At 35.6% G+C, this 23,660-nt stretch overlaps 1 pseudogene across 1 annotated transcript; it reads left to right on the forward strand.

Moving 5' to 3' along the window:
- The first annotated feature begins 18,171 nt into the window (after positions 1-18,171).
- On the forward strand, positions 18,172-20,476 carry LOC105548097 (annotated as a pseudogene). Its single transcript, XR_001007343.1, has one exon. The product of XR_001007343.1 is annotated as a histone-binding protein RBBP4 pseudogene (transcript).
- Positions 20,477-23,660: the final 3,184 nt, after the last annotated feature.

The following is a 23,660-nucleotide window of genomic DNA, read 5'->3' on the forward strand; positions in this document are numbered from 1 at the left end:
TTGTTATAAAGTATAATAACTCTTTGTCTAGCCCCAGATCTTGAAGATCCTCTATGGAATGTTTTGTAGTTTTATGTTTAAGTCTATTATGCATTTTGAATTAATTTTTGTATAAGATGTGAGATTTATGTCAAAGTTTTTTATTTTTTGCCAATAGATGTAAATTACTCCAGTACCATGTGTTGAAAGGCTAACCCCTAATTGAATTGGTTTTGAGCATGTATGTTTTTATACACAACAGTTAAAGCGGGTGGTAATAAGGAGGGCATATGAAATTGAACAAATAAAATTTTAGGAAGTTATTAGGGAAGGATAAAAGGAAATGGATTAGGGTTGAGTACATTTGTGTGTCTCATGCCATTTTGTGTCCTTTATGAGAGCTAAAGAGGAGGGAAAGAAATACCTTTGAAGGGTGATTAATCAGCATTAATTAATTACACAAGAAAGTAGAGAAAGAAGGAATGTAGTGTGATAAGACTCTACAATCTGTTTAAACATATGCTTTCAGGGAGCCAACAGGAATTCCGGTGAAGATGGGTAAGCATCTTCCTTATTTGTTCTGTAGTAGGCATCCTCTGAGTGGGAGAACCAGACAATGCTTTGAGATGTGAGATGAGAGTGAAATAAAAAATATTTTATCTTGCTTAAATTATCCATAGGCGCAAAAGACTCTAAAGTATAAGTAGTGTAAATCATAGTGATTCAATTAATATAACCCAGGTTTAGAAACATAATATTACTTGTTTTTGAAATCTCCTCTCTTCCTTGCCTCGTCCATTCCTTTCTTTTCTCAGTCAGGTGAAAAACCACACCACTTTTCTGAATGTTGTGTTTAAGATTCCCTTGCCTTTCATCATATTCTATGTGCTCTTTTCCTATACTTCATATAGTTCAATTTTATATGTATCTGAGGAATTAGGCTTCCTGTATTCTCCTATAACTTGTGTTTCTCAGTCATAGCTAAGATTTTAAATATGTTTTTGTTGGTGTGTGTAGTTGTAATCCATTCATTCTCAGTGTTGTATCACATTCTAGCCCATAAATATAGGTGGAACCTTTAGGTCATTCCTCTTTCAGTGTGTAATAATGTTCTTCCCAGGTGTCTCTAATGTATGGCCGTTGATATTCTTGAGCAGGACTCTTGGAGCATATAAATAGCAAGAACTCCTCTAGGATTTATTCTCAGGAATGGAATTTCTAAGTGTGATGCATATCTTCAAATTTATTATATAATGTCATTCTAGGCTTGTTGTTCTATATTACATTATCATAAGCTATTTGTTCTTCTGAATCTTCCAAATCTTTTCTAATAATTGACAGTTTTAGATTTTAATATTCTTGCCTATCTAGTATATGTGTGAAATGACATCTTATTGTGGTTTTATTTTTGATTCTTCTAATTTTCAATTTGATTAAAGTAAATCTTTAAAAATTATGTTGGTGCAAAAGCTCATTACTTTTAATGCACCAACCTAATAGTTACTAGTTGTTTCTTCCTATGTACTGTCTCCACAAGATTTCTGCCTATTTTTTAATTGGATCACTTATCTTTTCCTTGTTGAGTTACAGTCATTCTTTATTTACAATATATAATATGATACATGCACACAAACATTTATATCCCTTATATAACTGGAAAAGTTTTTCTCATTTGTTGCTTGTTTTTTGGTTTGTTTTACTGTCTTGGTATGAGCAACAGTCCTTAATTCCCAAACAATGACCTATATGGTTTTTGGTTTAATATATTTTTAAAGAAATTCTTCTTAGTCCTGAAATAATAAGTACATATTCCTCTATTGTCTTCTCAAAGCTTTGTAATTTAGTTGTTCACATGTAATTTTTTAGTTAAGATAACGTTTACTTTTGTCTCTGATATGAGGTATTAGTCTGGCTTTATTTTTTTTCTATATGGACAAATAATTATTCCAGCAACAGTTATTAAAGATTCTATCCATTACACAGTAGTCTGCAACATCAGCTCTGCTTTAATCAAGTTCTCAAGTGTATATTTTCAAATATCTATTACTGATCTTTATTCTGTGTCCATGAATCTCTCGGTCTTGCCTTTGGCAATACTACAATTTAATTTTTAGCTTTATAATGATATCCAGTATAAGGTGAGGTGAAGTCATTTATGTTGTTCCTTTTCTTCATGAGTGTCTGTTATACTCAGTTCATTTTTCTATGTGCATTTACAGATTCAGTTTCTACTTTGCTACAAAAAAACTGTTGTTTTCAAATTGCATCTGAATCTATACTGAATAAGTAAAAAATATTTTATTCAAATATTTAGTTTTAAAATCAATGAGCATAGTTTATTAATTTAGGTTTTCCTTATTTGAGTCTTCTTGAATGTAATTCTATAAAGTTTTATAATATTTTTTTAAATGTCTTGGATATTATTTGTTAGATTTATTAATAGATATGTTATATTTTCAATGCTACTAAAATAGCTTAAATGTTTAAAAATTGTTTGTTCCTGGTATTTATAAATACACTTCTTTAACTTTTTTTGACCTATAATACTCATACCTAAGAGAGTACAAATAAGTGATTTTAACAATTGAATTTTATATGCTGATTTTTTTAAATCCAGTAATCTTGTTAAATTATTTTTAATTCTAATAGTTTTGTTCTTTTCAGTTTTCTTATTTTATTTTATTTTATTTATTTTTTTATTGTACTTTAAATTCTGGGATACATGTGCAGAATGTGCAGGTTTGTTACATAGGTACACCTGTGCCATAGTGGTTTGCTGCACCCATCAACCCACCATCCACATTAGGTATTTATCTTAATGTTATCCCCCCCCATCTCCTCCACCCCTACAACAAGCACTTGTATGTGATGTTACCCTCCCTGTGTCCATGTGCTCTCATTGTTCAACTCCCACTTATGAGTACAAAGAGGAGCTGATACCATTCCTTCTGAAACTCTTCCAAACAACAGAAGAAGAGGGACTCATCCCTAACTCATTTTATGAGGCCAGCATCATCCTGATACTAAAACCTGGCAGGGACACAACAACAAAGAAAATTTCAGGCCAATATCCCTGATGAACATCGATGTGAAAATCCTCGATAAAATACCAGCAAACCAAATCTATTAACACATCAAAAAGCATATCCACCACGATCAAGTCAGCTTCATCCTTGGGATGCAAGGCTGGTTCACCATACACAAATCAATAAACGTAATCCATCACATAAACAGAACCAATGACAAAAGCCACATGATTATCTCTCAATAGATGCAGAAAAGGTCTTGGATGAAATTCAACACCTTTCATGCTAAAAACTCTCAATAAACTAGGTATTGATGGAACGTATCTCAAAACAATAAGAGCTATTTATGATAAACCCATAGCCAATATCATAGTGTATGAGCAAAAGCTGGAAGTATTCCTTTTGAAAACTGGCACAAGACAAGGATGCCCTCTCTCACCACTATGATTCAACGAAGTATTGGAAGTTCTGGCCAGGGCAATCAGGAAAGAGAAAGAAATAAAGCATATTCAAATATCAAGAGGGGAAGTCAAATTGTCTCTGTTTGCAGATGACATGATTGTATATTTAGAAAACCCCATCATCTCAGGCCAGAAATTCCTTAAGCTGAGAAGCAACTTCAGCAAGTCTCAGATACAAAATCAATTTGCAAAAATCAGAAGCATTCCCATACACCGATAATAGACAGAGAACCAAATCATGAGTGAGCCCCCCATTCACAATTGCTACAAAGAGAATAAAATACCTAGGAACCCAACTTACAAGGGATGTGAAGGACCTCTTAAAAGAGAACTACAAACCACTGTTTAAGGAAATAAGAGAGGAAACAAATAAATAGTAAAACATTCCATGCTTATGGACGGGAAGAATAGCATGAAAATGGCCATACTCTCCAAAGTAATTTATAGATTCAATGTTATCCCCATTAAAGCTACCATTGACTTTCTTCAGAGAACTAGAAAAAACTACTTTAAATTTCATTTGGAACCAAAAAAGAGCCCGTATAGCCAAGACAATCCTAAGCAAAAAGAACAAAGCTGGAGGCATCATGTTAGCTGACTTCAAACTATACTACAAGGCTACAACAACCAAAGCAACATGGTTTTGGGATGCAAGGCTTCCAAAACAGGTATATAGACCAATGGAACAGACAAGAGGTCTCAGAAACAATGCCACACATCTACAACCATGTGATCTTTGACATACATGACAAAAACAAGCAGTGGGAAAAGGATTCTCTATTTAAGTCTAGGGAAAACTGGCTAGCCATATGCTGAAAACCGAAACTGGACCCCTTCCTTACACCTCATAAAAAATTAACTTCAGATAGATTAAAGACTTAAACATGAAGCCCTAAAACCATGAAAACCCTGGAAAAAAAACCTAGGCAATACCATTCAGGACATAAACATGGGCAAAGACTTCATGACTAAAACACGAAAAACAATTGCAACAAAAGCCAAAATTGACACAGCAGATCCAATTAAATTAAGGAGATTCTGCACATCAAAATAAACTATGATCAAAATGAAAAGGCAACCTACAGAATTGGAGAAAATTTTTGCAATCTATCCATCTGACAAAGGGCTAATATCCAGAATCTACAAGGAACAAAATAAACAGCCTTATGAAAAAGTGGGCAAAGGATATGAATAGATGCTTCTCAAAAAAAGACATTTATGCAGCCAATAAACATGAAAAAAAGCTCATTTTCACTGGTCAGTAGAGGAATGTAAATCAAAACCACAATGAGATACTATCTCATGCCAGTTAGAATGGTGATTATTAAAAAGTCAGGAAACAACAGATGTTGGAGAGGATGTGGAGAAATAGGAACGCTTTTACACTGTTGGTTGGAGTGTAAATTAGTTCAACTATTGTGGAAGACAGTGTGGCAATTCCTCAAGGATCTAGAACTAGAAATAGCATTTGACCCAGCAATCCCATTACTGGGACTATTCCCAGAGGATTATAAATCATTCTACGATAAAGACACATGCACACGTATGTTTATTGCGGCACTATTCACAATAGCAAAGACGTGGAACCAAACCAAATGCCCATCAATGACAGACTGGATAAAGAAAATGTGGCACATATACACCATGGAATACTATGCAGCCAAAAAAAAAGGATGAGTTCATGTCCTTTGCAGGAACATGGATGCAGCTGGAAACCATCATTCTCAGCAAACTAACACAGGAGCAGGGTTATTTTCATAATGTTCTTTTGTCTTGCTTATGTCTTAGCTATGTAGTTCTTTCACCTGTTCCATTTCTGTTGTAGTTTGTGTGTGTATGTCCTTTCTTTATGTCTTGATCAAACTTGCCTGAGGTTTATCACTTTTATTTATTTATTTTTCAAAGTGCCCATTGGCTTTCTGAAACAATCTATTTTCAATTCACTTTTTAAAAAAGGTTTAATTATTGTGGTTAGATAGTAGGTGTATGTATTTGGGGGGGGTACATGAGACGTTTTGATGTACACATGCAATATGTAATACATCATGGAGAACTGCATTTATGTCCTGTGCTACAAATAATCCAATTATACTCTTTTAGATATTTTAAAATGTACAATGAAATTATTAATTTTGGTTTTCATTGGGATGGAATATATTTTTCCATCCCTTAATTCAGTCTAAATGTGTCTTCATAGGTGAACCATGTTTCTTTTAGGCAAAAGATCATTGGGTGTCATTTTTTAAAATCCATTCATCCAATCTATGTCTTTTGAATGGAGAGTTAAGTCTATTTATATTCAATGTTATTACTGATGAGTAAGAACTTACTTCTGCCATTTTTTAATGTGTATTTTGGTTGTTTTGTGGTCTCATCCTCTTTCTTTCCTTCCTGTATTCCTTTCAGTGAAGGTGATTTTTCTCTGGTGATACGATTTAGTTTCTTGCTTTTTATTTTTTGTGTATCTCTTGTGTGATTTTTGATTTGTGGTTACCATGAGACTTGCAGACACTATCTTAAAATTCATTGTTTTAAACAGGTAACAACTGAATCCTATTTGCATAAACAATCAAACAAAAAGAAAACTAATAAAAACACTGTGCTTTAACTTTATGCCTCCACTTTCTAACTTTTTGTTGTTTCTAGTTGTATCTTATTGTACTCTCTATGTCTTGAAAAGTTGTTCTGGTAATTATTTTTAATTGGTTGATCATTTAGTCTTTCTACTTTGGATAAGAGTAGTTTGCACACCACCATTGAAATGTTATAATATTCTGTGTTTCTCTGTTTACTTACTATTACCAGTGAGTTTTTATTTTCAGGTGATTATTTATTGTTCATTAATGTCCTTTTATCTGATTTAATAACTATCTCTAGCATTTCTTGTGGTACAGATCTGGTGATGATGAAATACCTCAGTTTTTGTTTAACTTGGAAAGTCTTTATTTCTTCCTCATGTTTGAATACTATATTCACCAGATACACTATTCTAGGGTAAAAGTTTTTTTCTTCAGTGTTTTAAATATGTCACGGTACTCTCTTGTGGCCTGTAAGATTTTTGCTAAAAAAATCTGTTGCCAGACATATTGGAGCTCTATTGTATGTTATTTGTTTCTTTTCTCTTGCTGCTTTTAGTATCCTTTATTTATTCTTGATCTTTTGGAGTATGAATATTAAATGTCTTGAGGCAGTCTTAATTGAGTTGAATCTGCTTGGTGTTCTGTAATCTTCTTGTACTTGGATATTAATATCTTTCTTTAGGTTTGGAAAGTTCTCTGTTATTATCTCTGTGAGTGAACTTTCTACCCCTATCTCTTTGTCTACCTCCTCTATAAGTGCAATAAGTAGATTTGCCCCTTTGAGGCTATTTCCCAAATCCTTTCTGTATGTTTCTTTATTTAAAAAAATGGTCTCCTCTGTATATTTTATAATAGTCTGTCTTCAGCTTCACTAATTCATTCTTCTGCTTGATCAATTCTGCTATTAAAAGACTCTGATGCATTCCTCAGTATGCCAGTTATATTTTTCAGCTCCAGAATTTCTGACTGATTCTTTTTAAATATTTCAATCTCTTTGTTAAATTTGTCAAATCAGATTTGAATTCCTTCTTTGTGTTATCTTGAATTTCTTTGAGTTTCCTCAAAACAGTTATTTTTGAATTTTCTGTCTTAAAAGGTCATATATCTCTATTTCTCCGGGATTGGTCCCTGGTGCCTTATTTAGGTCATTTGGTGCGGTCTTGTTTTCCCTGATGGCATTGATGCTAGTAGATATTCTTTGGTGTCTGGACATTGAGGACTTAGATATTTATTTTAGTCTTTGCAGTCTGTGCTTATTTGTCCAGTCCTTATTTGGTGGTATTTGGAAGGACTTTGGTGCTGTGATCTAAGCTGTAGCTGCTTTAGGTGGCACCCAGCCCAGTACTGCTGTGGTTCTTGCAGACTTGTATAGGTACTGCCTTGATGTTCTTTGACAAAATCTGGTAGAATTATCTGGATTACCAGGCAGAGACTCTTGCTCACTTCCCTTAATTTCTCCTAAACAAAAGGAGCCTTTCTCTCTGTTCTGAGCCACCTACACCTGGGAGTGGAATGACACAAACATCCCTGTGGCTACCACCATTATGACTGTGCTGGGACAGACCTGAAGCCAGCACAGCACTTGGTCTCACCCTGCTGTAACTACTCTCTGGCTACTGCCTATGTTCGCTCAAGGCCCTTGGAACTACAGTCAGCAGGTGGCAAAGTAAGCCAGATCTGTATTCTTTCCTTCAGGGTGATGAGGTCCCCCAGGGCCCTAGTTGGGTCTAGAGGTGCCATTCAGGGGCCAAGAACTGAGTCAAAAGCCTTAGAAGTCTACCTGACGTTCTATTATATTGTGGCTGAACTGGCACTCAAACCAGAAAATGCATTCTATCCCACTCTTCCTCCCCTTTCCAAAGGCAGAGGAGCCTCACCTTGTGGACACCACCACCACAGGCCCATGGGAAACACTGGAGACTACCGCTGATGTTTCTTGAAGGTCCAAAGGTCCTTCAGTAAGCTTCTGGTAAATGCTGCCCGGCCTGTGACACCCTTCAGGGGCAGTGGCCTCCCCTCTGGCCCACAGCAGTCCAAAAATGCTGTCCAAGAGCCAAATCCTGGAATCAGGCACCCGAAGAAGACACTTAGTGCTCTACTCTACTGTGGCTGAGGTGGTACGTATGGTACTAGACAGAGACCCCTTTACTGTTCCCTCTGTTTTCTCAAGCAGGAGTCTTGTCCTGGAGCCACAGCTGGGAATGTGCTGAGTTTCACCTGACATCATTAAATATTAGAGCCACACCCAAATCCCTCAACGTCCTATCTGTGTATCACTGCTGGTTATTCAAGGACCAATGATTCTTCAGTTGCAGGTTGTTGTAGATATCTCCTTTTGGATAGAATTAAAGATTTCTTAAAGTTCTGCAAGGACTAATGCTGAAAACTCACAGCTCAATTGCTTACTGGAAAGAAGTTGCAGACCCAAGTTTATGCTCTATTTTCAGGGCAACTGACACCAATGCTTGGTGAATGAAGTTAGAGTATAAAACTTAATTTTTTACTTTTTCCAGTCCTGATTCCCTGAATATAAAATGAAGCTTTAGCCTGATGACAAACTCAGGCACAAGTATATTAGTTTTGGGCAAAGATATTGAGCAGACACCTTTCTGACATCACAATTCCGCTAATCCCCTTGCCAACTTACTTTCCCTTTCTCTTCTTCTTAGAAAGGGACATCCAAAGTATTTGACCATTATTTTATTGGTTATGTGCAGACAGGTCTGAAATCTGACTGAGATTCAAATTTGGACTCTGTTTCAATTTTCAAAACCCATATAGAATAGTGTCTAAAAGACCAGGCTCTGGAGCCAGTCTAAATCTGCATATATTCTCTGCTGTCTGCTAGCTCTTTGTTCTTGACCAAACTACACTAAACCTCAGTTATTGTTTCTTTAACTTGTATATGGGGCTGACAATAGCGCTCACATCATAAAATTGTGAGTTAAGCCATGAAAAGGTCTTAGAAAATGCCTGACACTCATCAACTGTCATTTATCACTACGCAAAATGTAAATTTGATACTTTATATATAGGCTTAATATAAGTATATTAAATTAATACTTTATGTTAAGTATATTAGGTATATATAAGTATAATTAAGTATAAGTATATTAGCATATTAGTATAATATGTTATGCTTAATATATATTTTAATAAATATATGCATTTGGCTTCCACTGGCTGGGGTATTGTGGGTTTTAACTTAGGTAGTGATAAAGAAAAAAAATAGTAATACTGGAGATGTAAAGGGAGCCACCTTGGTACTGTTGTCTGAGCAATAAAGTTGAATGTTAGAATTCTGGGTAACATGCAGACTGCCCAACTTTCCAGCGTTGACTATAGCAGGCTAGTGGAATTGGAGAGTGTGATCATGTCTAGTGATGTTTTCCACCAGTCACTAATGACATGTTTTTTAAAGGCTCAAGTTTAAAAACCTGAAAAATGGTTTGACCTTAAAGAAAGAAAAATTAAAATTGAGAAATATTGAAAGTAGTATCTATAGAACACAACATTGGTTATTATTAACTGTTAAATTAACATTACAGAAACTTTATTAGAAAAAATACATTGGAAATTAATTTGCAGATGAGATTTCTCATTTTCCAAGAATTTCCAAGTACATATTAACTGCTGGGAAATTACGACCAATTGTCAAGTAAATGAGTTGTTTATATCATTAAATAATTTAAACTGTAAAATTTACAAAACTCAACATTATCATAGAAAACTTGCATTTGATATGGAATATGGCTCTATTTAAATATGGTCATATGATGTCATATGGGGTTTGTTAAAAAACAAGGCCTAGGGACTGTGAAATTATTGATCACATGGAGAGAGGTTACCAGAGGTGGGAAGTGTAGTGGAGGTTGGACGAGAGTGAAGCAAAAGAGAAATTGGTTAATGGGTATAAAAATATTTAGGTAGAAGGAGTAAAATGTAGTGCTCAGTAGCCCAGTAGGGTGACTATAGCTAACAGCAACTTATTGTGTGTTTCAAAATAGCTAGAAGAGAAGATTTGAAATGTTCCCAACAAGAAGAAATGATAAACATTTGAGGCAAGGGACATCCCAAATACTCATATTTGATCATTACACATTGTATGCTTGTATCAAAATACCACATGTACCCCACAGTTATCTACAACTCTTATGTATCCATAAAAATTTTAAAAGAATAAAATATCCCTCCTCACATTCTAAAAGAAATTTGGGCTTATTATGATCTTAAGACATACAGCCTTCAGCAATGTATACACACACACACACGTATATGTATATACATACATATATATATCTCTTATTTTTGGAATTTCAGATCAATATATCATTTATTATAGCAACATCAAAATTACTAAGAATTATTTCTAAAAAGTATGTTAAAATATGTCAAAAATAATATTAACAAATATGTTAATAATGTCTAATATTTTAATTTTTAATCCCAAAATAATAATTAAATTAATTTTTATCTAATATTTATTGAGGATACATTACATTCTTCTCAACATACTAGATTTGAACACTGCGCTAAGCATTGGAGACAGTTATAGTCAACTTAATTGAACTACTTATTTTAAAATATACTCTTGTGGTAAAAATGTATTGTTCTAATTTTATCAAGGAAGCCACTTATATTCAGTTACAAAGAGTGAGCCATTAACCCATATATTTTAAATAAACGCCTCAGATTAATTTTCTATCTCAGCAGGCATATAGGCAGGAAATTCTTAGTTGATCTTTTTCTCTCCATTTATTGCTGCTGGGAATTTGTCATCTTTCCTGACTCATAGACTCTCAAAATATTGCCTATTCCATAGTTCACAATGGTTTTCTTCTTTGCTTAAATTTTCTCTTGAGCTCCATTTTGCAACCAGATCAATTTTGCTGTCAGCAGCTTGTCCTGCCACTATGGAGACTGTCTCAAATAATGTACTTTTGCCATTAACCCTACTTCTGTGCAAATTTAAGTTTCTTCTAACATACTTAAAATTTTTGCAATCAAATACCATGTTTACTTAGTTTACCTCTTTTCAAACTAGAGTCTTCCAGTTTATGCCTGAATTAGAGTACAGATCATTAATTTTCTGAAAATAAAAGTGAAATTCTGAATCATTTTTTCATGTTAACATTGTTAATACATAGTCTATTAGTCATTTACACTAGGCCTTATTTGTTTTTTCTAATTTATTTATTGTCCCCTGCCTTATTCCAAGGAGGATTTAAATTGTTTTAGGAGTTTAGATAGTTATTTTTTAGTCTTGTTCAGAATAATAATCTTTGGGAATACCATTATTTTTCTGAAAAGTACAATCTGTGTTCCATAGAACTGACTTGAAACAGGCCTCATGTAACACATCTATAATAATATTTGGATTATAGGACTGATTTTGCTTATGTATAGATATCTACTTCTTTATTTTACATATTAATAATATACCAAACAAAACTCAGTAAAATTAAAGCAAACCTCTTCAAAATGCACTTTTGTATTTCCCACAGAGACCAATTAGTTTTATTATACCAAGACATTCCTGAAATTTATGTGAAAACATTGAAAGATGAGTTATCAGAGAGAATAACAACTCATTCCCTCTGGATTTAATTATAGGATATAACTCAAAATACAAGGCAATGTGTGTGGAAGACAAGCAAATCTCCTTGGATTTGTGTAGAAGTTAGCCATGCCACATTTATCCTCTTTGTATTTCACCTGGAAATTGTTCATTAATTTAGAAAGCACATTATTTTTTTGACAAAGTAGATATTATGTGGTACCTTACTGACTATAATATTCAATAGTTTTATATGTCAAGACTGTTCCTGAAGAAATGGAATTGCAATAAAATTACAAACCAATAGTTGATTTTATAGTCAATTGCACATGTCTAAATCAACCACTGGCAATTCCATTTATCATATGCCTTAATTCTCCTCGTCACTCATTCCTAAATTGTTGTATTTTCTTAACTGAGTTACTTATACATATTAGTACCAGGTTTTGAAGACCTTTAAAGTATCAGGATGTGTTTGTATCTAAAAATGTTAAGCTCATTGTTAAATAATACTAGGTCATTGTACACAACCCTTTGCTTCCTATAGCTGTTCTCTTTAATGTAACATAAAATCAAAATTGTTTAAAATAACACACTGATGAACAATCATACATAGATATGCTTTTTCACCAATCAACTGCAGAACAATCACAGTGAACAAAGGTATAAATACAAAAAACTGGGACAGAAATAATTTTGTCCATAAAAATCCCAATACTACATTTTCTTCCTGGTTTTATTCTTTTCCTTTCTAATTACTAAAGACAAATTAAATTCTTAGAGGCAAATTATTTTGTGTTGAAAGAAAACTCATTTATTCTCATGTTTATGTGTGTGAGGGTTGGCTGAAAATCAGTTGGACTAAATTAGACTCAAGGCTTCAGTAGCTCAGCCCCAGGCTTCAGGCTCCAGGAATGGATACAAACTTATTCCATATTTGTCTCATCTTCCTTGAACCCATACCTAAAAGGCAAATGGTCTTTTCATGTTCCATTGTGAGGCCCAGACAATCTAGGATATACTCCTCTCCTGGCAAACCCTAAGATCATAATAGGATCCAAGCCATGTCTCTGCTTGCAGCAACATCAATCCCTTCTATTAGCCAGAGTGAGTCACACGGCCAAGCTCAGCATTACTACAAGAAGGAATTCTATTTCACTCCCAGTGACAGGGAAAGGACAGTGAAATTATCTGAAAAATAATCCAAATGATCATTTATATACATTTATTCCGTATTCTCTGCCTTTACTTTTATCTTTGTATTGTAAAATATGGTTTTGCTTCAAGACTTATATTATATTAGATGTCTTATTTAATCAAATTGATTTTTGTTGCACTGCATGATTTCAATTATTTACATTATGATTATAAAAATACAGTAACTGTTCAATGTTATTAATTTAAAATGAATACATTTAATTAGCTTCTTTTCAAATGTTTTTGCTTTTCTATTTTTTCCTTTCATTCATGAATGAATCTGTTACATTCATTTCAAGAACCTCTTTTATGTAAGACAATTTACAATTTCATGAAAATATGCTTTGAACTGAGTCAGCTTTGGAGATTCATGTGTGACCTCACCCCAGTAGTTAATTTAGCATTCTCTCACTCTAAGTTAATCCTGAATCATGGCTTTGAGAATTTATTTCATCTATCTATCTATCTATCAATCAATCAATCTATCCATCTATCATCTATGTATTCCTATTCTCCTCATACTTTATATTTTTCAACAAGTATGACTTTTAAAAACACAGTCGGGTGGTATGACTTATATCTAGATGAGAACAATTATATAATTTAATTTTTATCTATTTTGAACATTAAACGATTCTCAAATTAAGTGAAGGTCTACATAAATCCTGTTCAAAGCTTCTACCAAAGATGGAGCTTGTAATTAAGCAAATCAAGTATTTGTAGTTTTTTTGTCAGGTAATTGTTATTTTGCTTTTTGTAAGTAGCAGAGACAATACGTTTTGGAGAGGCAATTTCCAAGGTAAGTGTTCCAGGAAAATGTGATTTATAGTGTGTAACTTTTATAGATATTTTCCTGCTCATTTTTAAAAATTTGAGACATTAGAGGAACCATTGCCTTTTGGGTCTTTCTCCCGATTTTTGATACTGGTATAATATTCTTGATGAATCTTTCCCTGAACATAGAATAGCATATGGAAGGATAGGTGGATTTTCTTATGCACCATGAAATTTGAGATTCTTGAAACGAGTTATACTTTTTCTAAGCTTCTGCTTTAACTAGAAAAATTGTTTCTCTCCTATGTGGTACCTATTCTTGATGGATTAAGTAGTCAAATATTTGGATGGCTAATAAAGTGAAACATATAAAGGTCACTGTTGATATTTATTTAAGCCACATTCTTCAGGAAAATATGAGAAGCAAGTGTGATATTCAGGAATCTGCTTACTTTGTTATCTCCTATTAAGTAGAGATTTCCCAAACCTATTAGAGAGGGATTTTTGCTCTGTATTTTAAGGATTTCAACACCTCTTATGGCTCTAATATATTATATACTGTTCTGGAACCAGCCCACCAAAACAGAAAAGGGGATGTCCAATCCTTTCTACTTCCATATATAAGTAAAGCAGTGGTATTAAGATGTAGCCACATAGAAAGATGTACCTTCTAAACTTGAATGAAGGAGACAATATTGATAATTATTAGAAATAGAACAATCTTTCCGGGCGCGGTGGCTCATGCCTGTAATCCCAGCACTTTTGGAGGCCTAGGCTGGTGGATCTCCTCAGGTCAGAAGTTTGAGACCAGCCTGGCCAACATGGTGAAACTCCATCTCTATTAAAAATACAAAACTTAGCCTGGCATGATGGTATACACCTGTAATCCCAGTTACTCGGGAGGCGGAGGCAGGAGAACTGCTTGAACTTGGGAGGCAGAGGTTGCAGTGAGCCAAGATTGTGCCATTGCACTCCAGCCTGGGAGACAGAGCAAGACTCTGTCTCAAAATAAATAAATAAATAAATAAAATAGAACAATCTAGTGTCCCAATGCAAAGTAGATTCAGTGATATGAGGATTAGGAAGAATGCCATCTTTCATAACTATGAAATCTATGTTGATCATACCTTTCTCCTGTTACCACAGTTTCTCTCTCTTATACACAAATATATATATATATATATGTTATTTGTCTGTTGTACTCATCAGATGCTAAATGAGACAAAAACATAAAAGAGTCATCCGCATACTGATGTTGATAGTTGCTATTTCCAGTTTCTAAAATTCCCCATTTATGTAAATCTTTGCACTCCCACGGATCTACTGCAATTTTCTTAGGAGTCACTTTTTTCATGCTGCATTCCTAATGATTATAAACTACTGAGAGCATCAGTTTAAATTATGTCATTTCTGTGAAATATACATACTTCTAATGCTACAAAAATTACATTAACAAGATGACCAAATAGAAGCTTCCACCAATTGTCCTCCCCACAGGAATATGAAATGTAACGACTACCTACACAAGAAAGCACCTTCCTAAGAACCAAAAATCAGGTGAGCAATCACCTGGTTTTAATTTGATATTACTAAAAGAGACACTGTAAAGAGTAGGAGAGATAGTCTCAAATAGCTGACATCACACCTTTTCCATTCCTTAGCAGGGGCTGCATAATATAGAGAATCTGTATGCTTGGGGGAGGAGAAGTGCAGTGATTATGGGACTTTACATTGGAATTCAGTGCTGCCCTGTCACAGTGGAAAGCAACACTTTGCAGAATTCAGCTGATGCCCACAGAGGGAGCATTTAGAACCTCTAGCCAAAGAGAAATTGTCCATCTCCTTGCTTGCAACTTGAGTTTCAGCAAGTCTCACCACTGCAGGCTAACGTGCTCTGGCATTCCAATTAAACTTGAAAGGCAGGCTGGGCGCAGTGGCTGTCTGCGCACAGTAGCTCACACCTGTAATTCCAGCACTTTGGGAGGCCAAGGCGGGTGAATCACTTGAGGTCAGGAGTTTGAGACCAGCCTGCCAACATGGCGTAACCCCATCTCTACTAAAAAACACACACAAAAAATTAGCTAGACATTGTGGCATGTGCCTGAAATCCCAGCTACTAGGGAGGCTGAGACAGGAGAATTGCTTGAATCCAGGAGGCGGAGGTTGCAGTGAGCTGAGATTGCACCACTGCAGTCCAGTGACTCCATCAAAAAAAAAAAAAAAGACAGGCAATGTAAGCCACAAAGAAACTCACTACCTTGAAGGGAAAGACCACATTCTGACAGAATGTATCACCTACTGACTAAAGAGCCCTTGGGCCCTGAATAATCAGCAGCATTAGTCAGTTAGTACATGCGATGGACCTTAGGTGACACTCTGAGATGTGCTGGCTTCAGGTATCACTCAGCATATTCACAGCTGTGGTGGCTATAGGGAGACACTGCTTCTGCTTGAGAAAAGCAAAGAGAAAAGTGACTTTGTCTTGCAGCTGCAATGGGGCAGAGTACCAAGTGGACTCTTGGGGTCACCAGTACCAAGCATTGACTCTTGAATGACATTTCTGGACCTTTCCTGACCAAGAGGGGGAGCTTACCGCCCTGAAGGGTAAACCTAGGCCTGGCAACATTCACCAAAAGCTGACTGAAGGGAACTTGGGCCTTGATTGAACATTGTTGGTAGCCTGGCAGTATTCCCTGTGGAACTGTAGTGGCAGTGGCCATGGAGTAAGGATCCTCTGCTTGTGGAAAGGGGGAAAAAAAGAGTGGGAATAACTTTGTCTTTTGGCATGTCAGCTCAATCACAGTAGAATAGAGTACCAGGTAAATTCCTAAGGTTCTGGACTCCAGACACGGGCTCCTGGATGGCTTCCCTGGACCTACCTGGGCTGGGGGGGGAGGGGGCAGTTTTCCACCCTAAAGGGAAAGAGACAAGCCTTGTTGGCTTTGCCATCTGCTAACTGTAGAGCCCTAAGGTTTGAACCAACATAGATGCTGGCCACGTAGTGGTTATAATGGGCTCTGGATGAGACCAAGGGCTGTGCTTGCTTTAGATCTGACACAGTGCAGTCCCGGTGGTGGTGGCCACAGCAGTCCTTTTATTGCCCCTCCCGTAGCTCCAGGCAGCAAAGCATAGAGAAGAAGACATAATTAGTTTGGGGGAATGTAAGAGAAGAGAACAAGAATTCTCTGGTAATCTAGGGAATTCTTCTGGATCTTATAAAAGACCACCAAGGCAGTACCTCTGAGTCTGCAAGAGCCAAGCATTACTGGGCTAAAGGTGCCCCGTAGTGCAGATACAGTTGTGGTGACTGAAGTTATCACTTCACCCAAATCCGTTTGAATACCTTGAAAGCCTTCCCAAGAATGATGGGTACAAATAAGCTGAAACAATGAGACTACAAAAATCCTGACTCTTCAATGCCCAGACACTGACAAATATCCGAAAGCATCAAGGCCATCTAGGAAAACATAATCTCACCGAATAAGCTCAATAAGGCACCAGGGACCAATCCTGGAAAGATAGATCTTTCAGACAGAGAATTAAAAATAGCTGTTGTGAGGGAACTCAATGAAGTTCAAGATAACATACATAAGGAATTCATAATCCAATCACACAAATTTAACAAAACAATTGAAATAGTTAAAACGAATCAAGCAGAGATTCTGGAGCTGAAAATGCCATTGGCACACTGAAGAATGCATCAGCATCTCAGTTGCAGAACTGATCAAGCAGAAGAAAGAATTAGTGACTCTGAAGATATGTTCTTTGAAAATACACAGACAGAAGGGGGGGGGGAAGAATAAAACAGAATGAAGCATGTCTACAAGTTCTAGAAAATAGTCTCAAAAGAGAAAATCTAAGAGTTACTAACCTTAAAGAGGAGATAGACAGACATAGAAGCAGAAAGTTCATGCAAAGAGATAATAGAATTTCCAAAACCTAGAGCAATGTATCAATATTCAAGCATAAGAAGGCTGTAGAATACAAAGAAAATTTAACCCAAAAGTATTTAATAATGAAACTCCCAAAGGTCAAGGATTTAAAAAAAAAAAAAAAAAGGATCCTAAAAGCAGTAAGATAGAAGAAACAAGTAACATACAAACGAAATCCAATACATTTGGCAGCAGATTTCAGTAGAAACCTTACAGGCCAGGCCAGGAGAGAGTGGCATGACATATTTAAAATGATGAAAGAAAAAAAAGATTTTACCCTAGAATGGTATATTCAATGAAAATATTCTTCTAAAAAGAAGGGGAAATAAAACATTTGTCAGACAAACAAAAGCTGAGAGACTTCATCAATACCACATGAGACCTACTAGAAATGCTAAAGGGAGTTTTTCCATCTGAAAGAACAGAATGTTAATGAGCAATAATAAATCATCTGAAGGTACAAAACTTACAGGTAATAGTAGGTATGCAAAAAATCACAGAATATTATAACACTATACTTGTGATGTATAAACTACTCATATCCTCAGTAGAAAGATTAAAAGATGAAGCAATTGAAAATACAAACTACAATTCCTCAAGGCATAAACAGCACTAGGAGACAGAAATACAAAGGACAACAGGTTAAAAAGTGAAGAGGCGAATAGAGGCCACGTGCGCAGAGCGAGCGCCTGCTGCCTCCCCGCCCCTCCCGCAACACTCGACCCCAGGATTCCCCCGGCTCGTCTGCCCGCCATGGCCGACATGGAAGCAGCGTTCGACGACGCAGTGGAAGAACGAGTGATCAACGAGGAATACAAAATATGGAAACAGAACACCCCTTTTCTTTATGATTTGGTGATGACCCATGCTCTGGAGTGGCGCAGCCTAACTGCCCAGTGGCTTCCAGATGTCACCAGACCAGAAAGGGAAAGATTTTAGCATTCATGGACTTGTCCTGGGGACACACACATGGGATGAACAAAACCATCTTGTTATAGCCAGTGTGCAACTCCCTAATGATGATGCTCAGTTTGATGTGTCGCACTACGACAGTGAGAAAGGAGAATTTGGAGGTTTTGGTTCAGTTAGTGGAAAAATTGAAATAGAAATCAAGATCAACCATGAAGGAGAAGTAAACAGGGCCCGTTATATGCCCCAGAACCCTTGTATCATCGCAACAAAGACTCCTTCCAGTGATGTTCTTGTCTTTGACTATACAAAACATCCTTCTAAACCAGATCCTTCTGGAGAGTGCAACCCAGACTTGCATCTCCGTGGACATCAAAAGGAAGGCTATGGGCTTTCTTGGAACCCAAATCTCAGTGGGCACTTACTCAGTGCTTCCGATGACCACACCATCTGCCTGTGGGACATCAGTGCCGTTCCAAAGGAGGGAAAAGTGGTGGATGCGAAGACCATCTTTACAGGGCATACAGCAGTAGTAGAAGATGTTTCCTGGCATCTGCTCCATGAGTCTCTGTTTGGGTCAGTTGCTGATGATCAGAAACTTATGATTTGGGATACTCGTTCAAACAGTACTTCCAAACCAAGCCACTCAGTTGACGCTCACAATGCTGAAGTGAACTGCCTTTCTTTCAATCCTTTTAGTGAGTTCATTCTTGCCACAGGATCAGCTGACAAGACTGTTGCCTTGTGGGATCTGAGAAATCTGAAACTTAAGTTGCATTCCTTTGAGTCACATAAGGATGAAATATTCCAGGTTCAGTGGTCACCTCACAATGAGACTATTTTGGCTTCCAGTGGTACTGATCGCAGACTGAATGTCTGGGATTTAAGTAAAATTGGAGAGGAACAATCCCCAGAAGATGCAGAAGACGGGCCACCAGAGTTGTTGTTTATTCATGGTGGTCACACTGCCAAGATATCTGATTTCTCCTGGAATCCCAATGAACCTTAGGTGATTTGTTCTGTATCAGAAGACAATATCATGCAAGTATGGCAAATGGCAGAGAACATTTATAATGATGAAGACCCTGAAGGAAGTGTGGATCCAGAAGGACAAGGATCCTACATATGTCTTTACTTCCTGTGATTTTAGACTCCCCTTTTTTCTTCTCAACCCTGAGAGTGATTTAACACTGGTTTTGAGACAGACTTTGTTCAACTATCCCTCTATATAATAGGTACCACCAATAATGCTATTAGCCCAAACAGTGGGTGTTTTCTAAATATTAATGGGGGGGCTTCATTCAGCAAAGCCACAGACTTACGTTGAAATTTTCTTCAGGAATTTTCTAGTAACCCAGGTCTAAAGTAGCTACAGAAGGGGGACTATTATGTGTGATTATTTTTCTTCTTATGCCATATATCCCCAAGTTTTTCAGACTCATTTAAGTAAAGGCTAGAGTGAGTAAGGAATAGAGCCAAATGAGGTAGGTGTCTGAGCCATGAAGTATAAATACTGAAAGATGTCACTTTTATTCAGGAAATAGGGGAGATTCAAGTCATATAGATTCCTACTCGAAAATCTTGACATCTGACTTTCCAGGATGCACATTTTCATATGTAGACCAGTTTCCTCTTGGTTTCCTCAGTTAAGTCAAAACTACATGTTCCTCTTTCCCCATATATTCATATATTTTTGCTCGTTAGTGTATTTCTTGAGCTGTTTTCATGTTGTTTCTTTCCTGTCTGTGAAATGGTGTGTTTTTTTTTGTTGTTGTTGTTTTTAACTTGGGACCACCAAGTTGTAAAGATGTATATTTTTACCAGACAGTTACACCACAGGCAGACTGTCAAGTTGAGAAGAGTGAATCAATAACTTGTATTTGTTTTAAAAATTAAATTAATCCTTGATAAGAGTTGCTTTTTTTAGGAGTTAGTCCTTGACCACTAGTTTGATGCCATCTCCATTTTGGGTGACCTGTTTCACCAGCAGGCCTGTTACTCTCCATGACTAACTGTGTAAGTGCTTAAAATGGAATAAATTGCTTTTCTACATAAAAAAAAAGTGAAGAGGCAAAGTGAAGAGTTGTTATTCATTTGCTCTTTTCTTGTTTAATTGTGTATGCAATTAGTGTAAAATCATCATCAGATTAAAATAATGAATATTATTTGCAAGTATCATGGTAATCTCAAATTAAAAAACACCGAGGATACACAAAAAATAAAAAGCAAGCAACTAAATAATATAACCAGAGAAAATCACCTTAACTAAAAGAAAGACAGGAAGAAAGAAAACAAAAAAGGAAGACAAGACCAGAAAACAATCAGAATGCAAATAGCAAAAATGGCAGGAGTAAGTCCTTACTTATCAATAATAACACTGAATGTAAATGGACTAAACCATCCATTCAAAAAACAGAGTAGCTGAATGGATTAAAAAAAAAACAAAAAACAAATAGGGACATGACACGTATACACTGACAATAAAGGGATGGAAAAAGGTATTCCATGCCAATGGAAACCATAAAGGAAAAAGCGTAGCTATATTGATATCACTAATAGATTTCAAGACAAAAACTATGAAAAGAGACAGAGAAGGTCATTATATAATGATAAAGGGCTCAATTGATCAAGAAGATATGAAAATTTTAAATACATATGCACACAATACTGGAGCACCCAGATACATAAAGAAAATATTACTAGAGCTAAATGGAGGGATGGTCCTCAATAAAATAATAGCTGGAGGCTGTAACACCTCACTTACAGCAGTGGACAGATTTTTCAGACAAAAAATCAACAAAGAAACATCAGACTTATTCTGCAGCCTAGACTAAGTGGACATGATAGATATTTAGAAAACATTTCATGTAACAGATGCAGAATATACTTTATTTTTTCTCAGCACATGAATCATTTCTCAAGGATAGATCATATATTAGGTCACAAAACAAGTCTTAAAACATTCAAAGAAGTTGAAATAATATTAAGCATGTTCTGTGACCATGATGGAATAAAACTATAAATCAATAACAAGAGGAATTTTGGAAACTATACAAATACATGGAAATTAAGCAATAAGCTCCTGAATGACTAGCAGGTCAAGGAATAAATTATGAAGAAAATTTAAAAATGTACTGAAACAAATAGAAATGGAAACACAACATAACAAAGCTTTAGGATATAGCAAAAGCAATAGTAAGATAGAAATTTGTAGCTATATGTGCTTACATCAGAAAAGTAGAAAAAGGTCAAATAAGCAATGTAATGATACATCTTAAATAACTGGAAAAGCAAGAGCAAACCAAATTCAAAATTAATAGAAGAAAGGAAACAATTAAAATATAGCAGAAATAAATGAAATTGAAACAAAGAAAACAATGCAAAAGATCAGTGTAACCCACGGCAGCTTCTTTGAAAAGATAAACAAAATTGGCAAACTTTTATCCAAATTAAGAAAAAAACAGACTGGGCATGGTGGCTCACACCTGTAATCCCAGCACTTTGGGAGGCTGAGGCAGGCAGATCACCTGAGGTTGGGAGTTCAAGACCAGCCTAACAAGGAGAAACCCTGTCTCTACTAAAAATACAAAATTAGTCGGGCATGGTGGCACATATCTGTAATCCCAGCTACTCAGGAAGCTGAACCCGGGAGGCAGAGGTTGCAGTGAGCTGAGATCGTGCCATTGCACTCCAGCCTGGGCAACAAGAGTGAAACTCCATCTGAAACAAACAAACAAACAAACAAACAAACCAACCAGAGAAGGGTCAAATAAATAAAAATAGAGATGAGAAAGAACACATTACATCCAATACCTCAGAAAGTTAATAGATCATTAGAGGCTACTTTGAGCAACTATATGCCAATAAATTGGAAAACCATGGAATGAACAAATTCCTAGATACATACAACCTACCAAGATTGAAACATGAAGAAATACAGACCTGCACAGAGCAATAACAAATAACACAATTGACATCATAAAAAAAAATTACCTAGCAAAGAGAAGCCCATGAAGCAAAGGCTTCACTGCTGAACTTTACCAAACATTTACGAAATAACTAATATCAATCATACTTAAACTATTCAAAAAAACAAAAAAAAAGAAAAAGAAAAAAAAAACAGAGAAACAGAGAATACTTCCAAACTAATTCTACAAGGCCAGTTTTTCTCTGATACCAAAATCAGACAAAGTCTTAAAAAAATGTAGGCCAAATATACCTGATGTACATTGATGCAAACATTTTCTGCAAAATATGAGCAAATGAAATTCAACTATACATTAAAAAGATCATTCATCAATGATCAAGTGGCATTTATCCCAGATATGCAAGGATGGTTCAACATATGCAAATCAATCAATGTGATTCAACATGTCAACAGAATGAAGGACAAGAGCATATGATCATTTAAATTGATTTGAGAAAGCATTTGATAAAATTGTACATCCATTCATGCTAAAACCCTCAAAAACTGGATATAAAAGGAACATACCTCAAAATAATAGAAACCACCAATGACAGACCCACAGGCAGTATCATCCTGAGTGGAGAAAAACTAAAACCTTTTCTCTTAAGATCTGAAACATGACCAAGATGCCCACTTTTGCAACTGTCATTCAACATACTACTGGAAATTCTAGCTAGAGCAATCAGACAAGATAAATAAATGAAGAACATCCAAATTGGAAAGGAAGAAGCCAATTATTTTTGTGTGCAGATGATATAATCTTGTATTTTAAAAAAACCCTAAAGATTACATACAGAAACTATTAGAAGTGATAAACTCAGTAAAGTTGCAGCATACAAAATCAACATACAAAAATCAGTAGCATTTCTATATGCCAACAGTGAGCAATCTGAAAAAGAAATCAATAATGTAATCTCATTTACAATAGCCACAAATAAAATCAAATATCTAGGAATGAAATTATTCAAAGAATGAAAGATCTCTACAATGAAAATGATAAAATGCTGGTGAAATAAATTGGCAAGGACACCAGAAAATGCAAAAAATACTCGATGTTCGTAGATTGGAAGAATCATTGTTATTAAAATGTCCATACTACCCAAAGCAATCTGCTGATTCAGTGAAATCCCTATCAAAATGCCAGTGATATTCTTTACAAAAATAGAAAAAAAAAATGTAAAATTTGTATGGAAACACAAAAGACCCAGAACAGCCAAATACATCTTGGAGAAAAAATAACAACACTGGAGGAATCATATTACCTAACTTCAAATTGTAC

The sequence above is a fragment of the Mandrillus leucophaeus genome, unplaced genomic scaffold (assembly GCF_000951045.1).
Source record: "Mandrillus leucophaeus isolate KB7577 unplaced genomic scaffold, Mleu.le_1.0 Scaffold110, whole genome shotgun sequence".
Lineage (NCBI taxonomy): Eukaryota > Metazoa > Chordata > Mammalia > Primates > Cercopithecidae > Mandrillus > Mandrillus leucophaeus.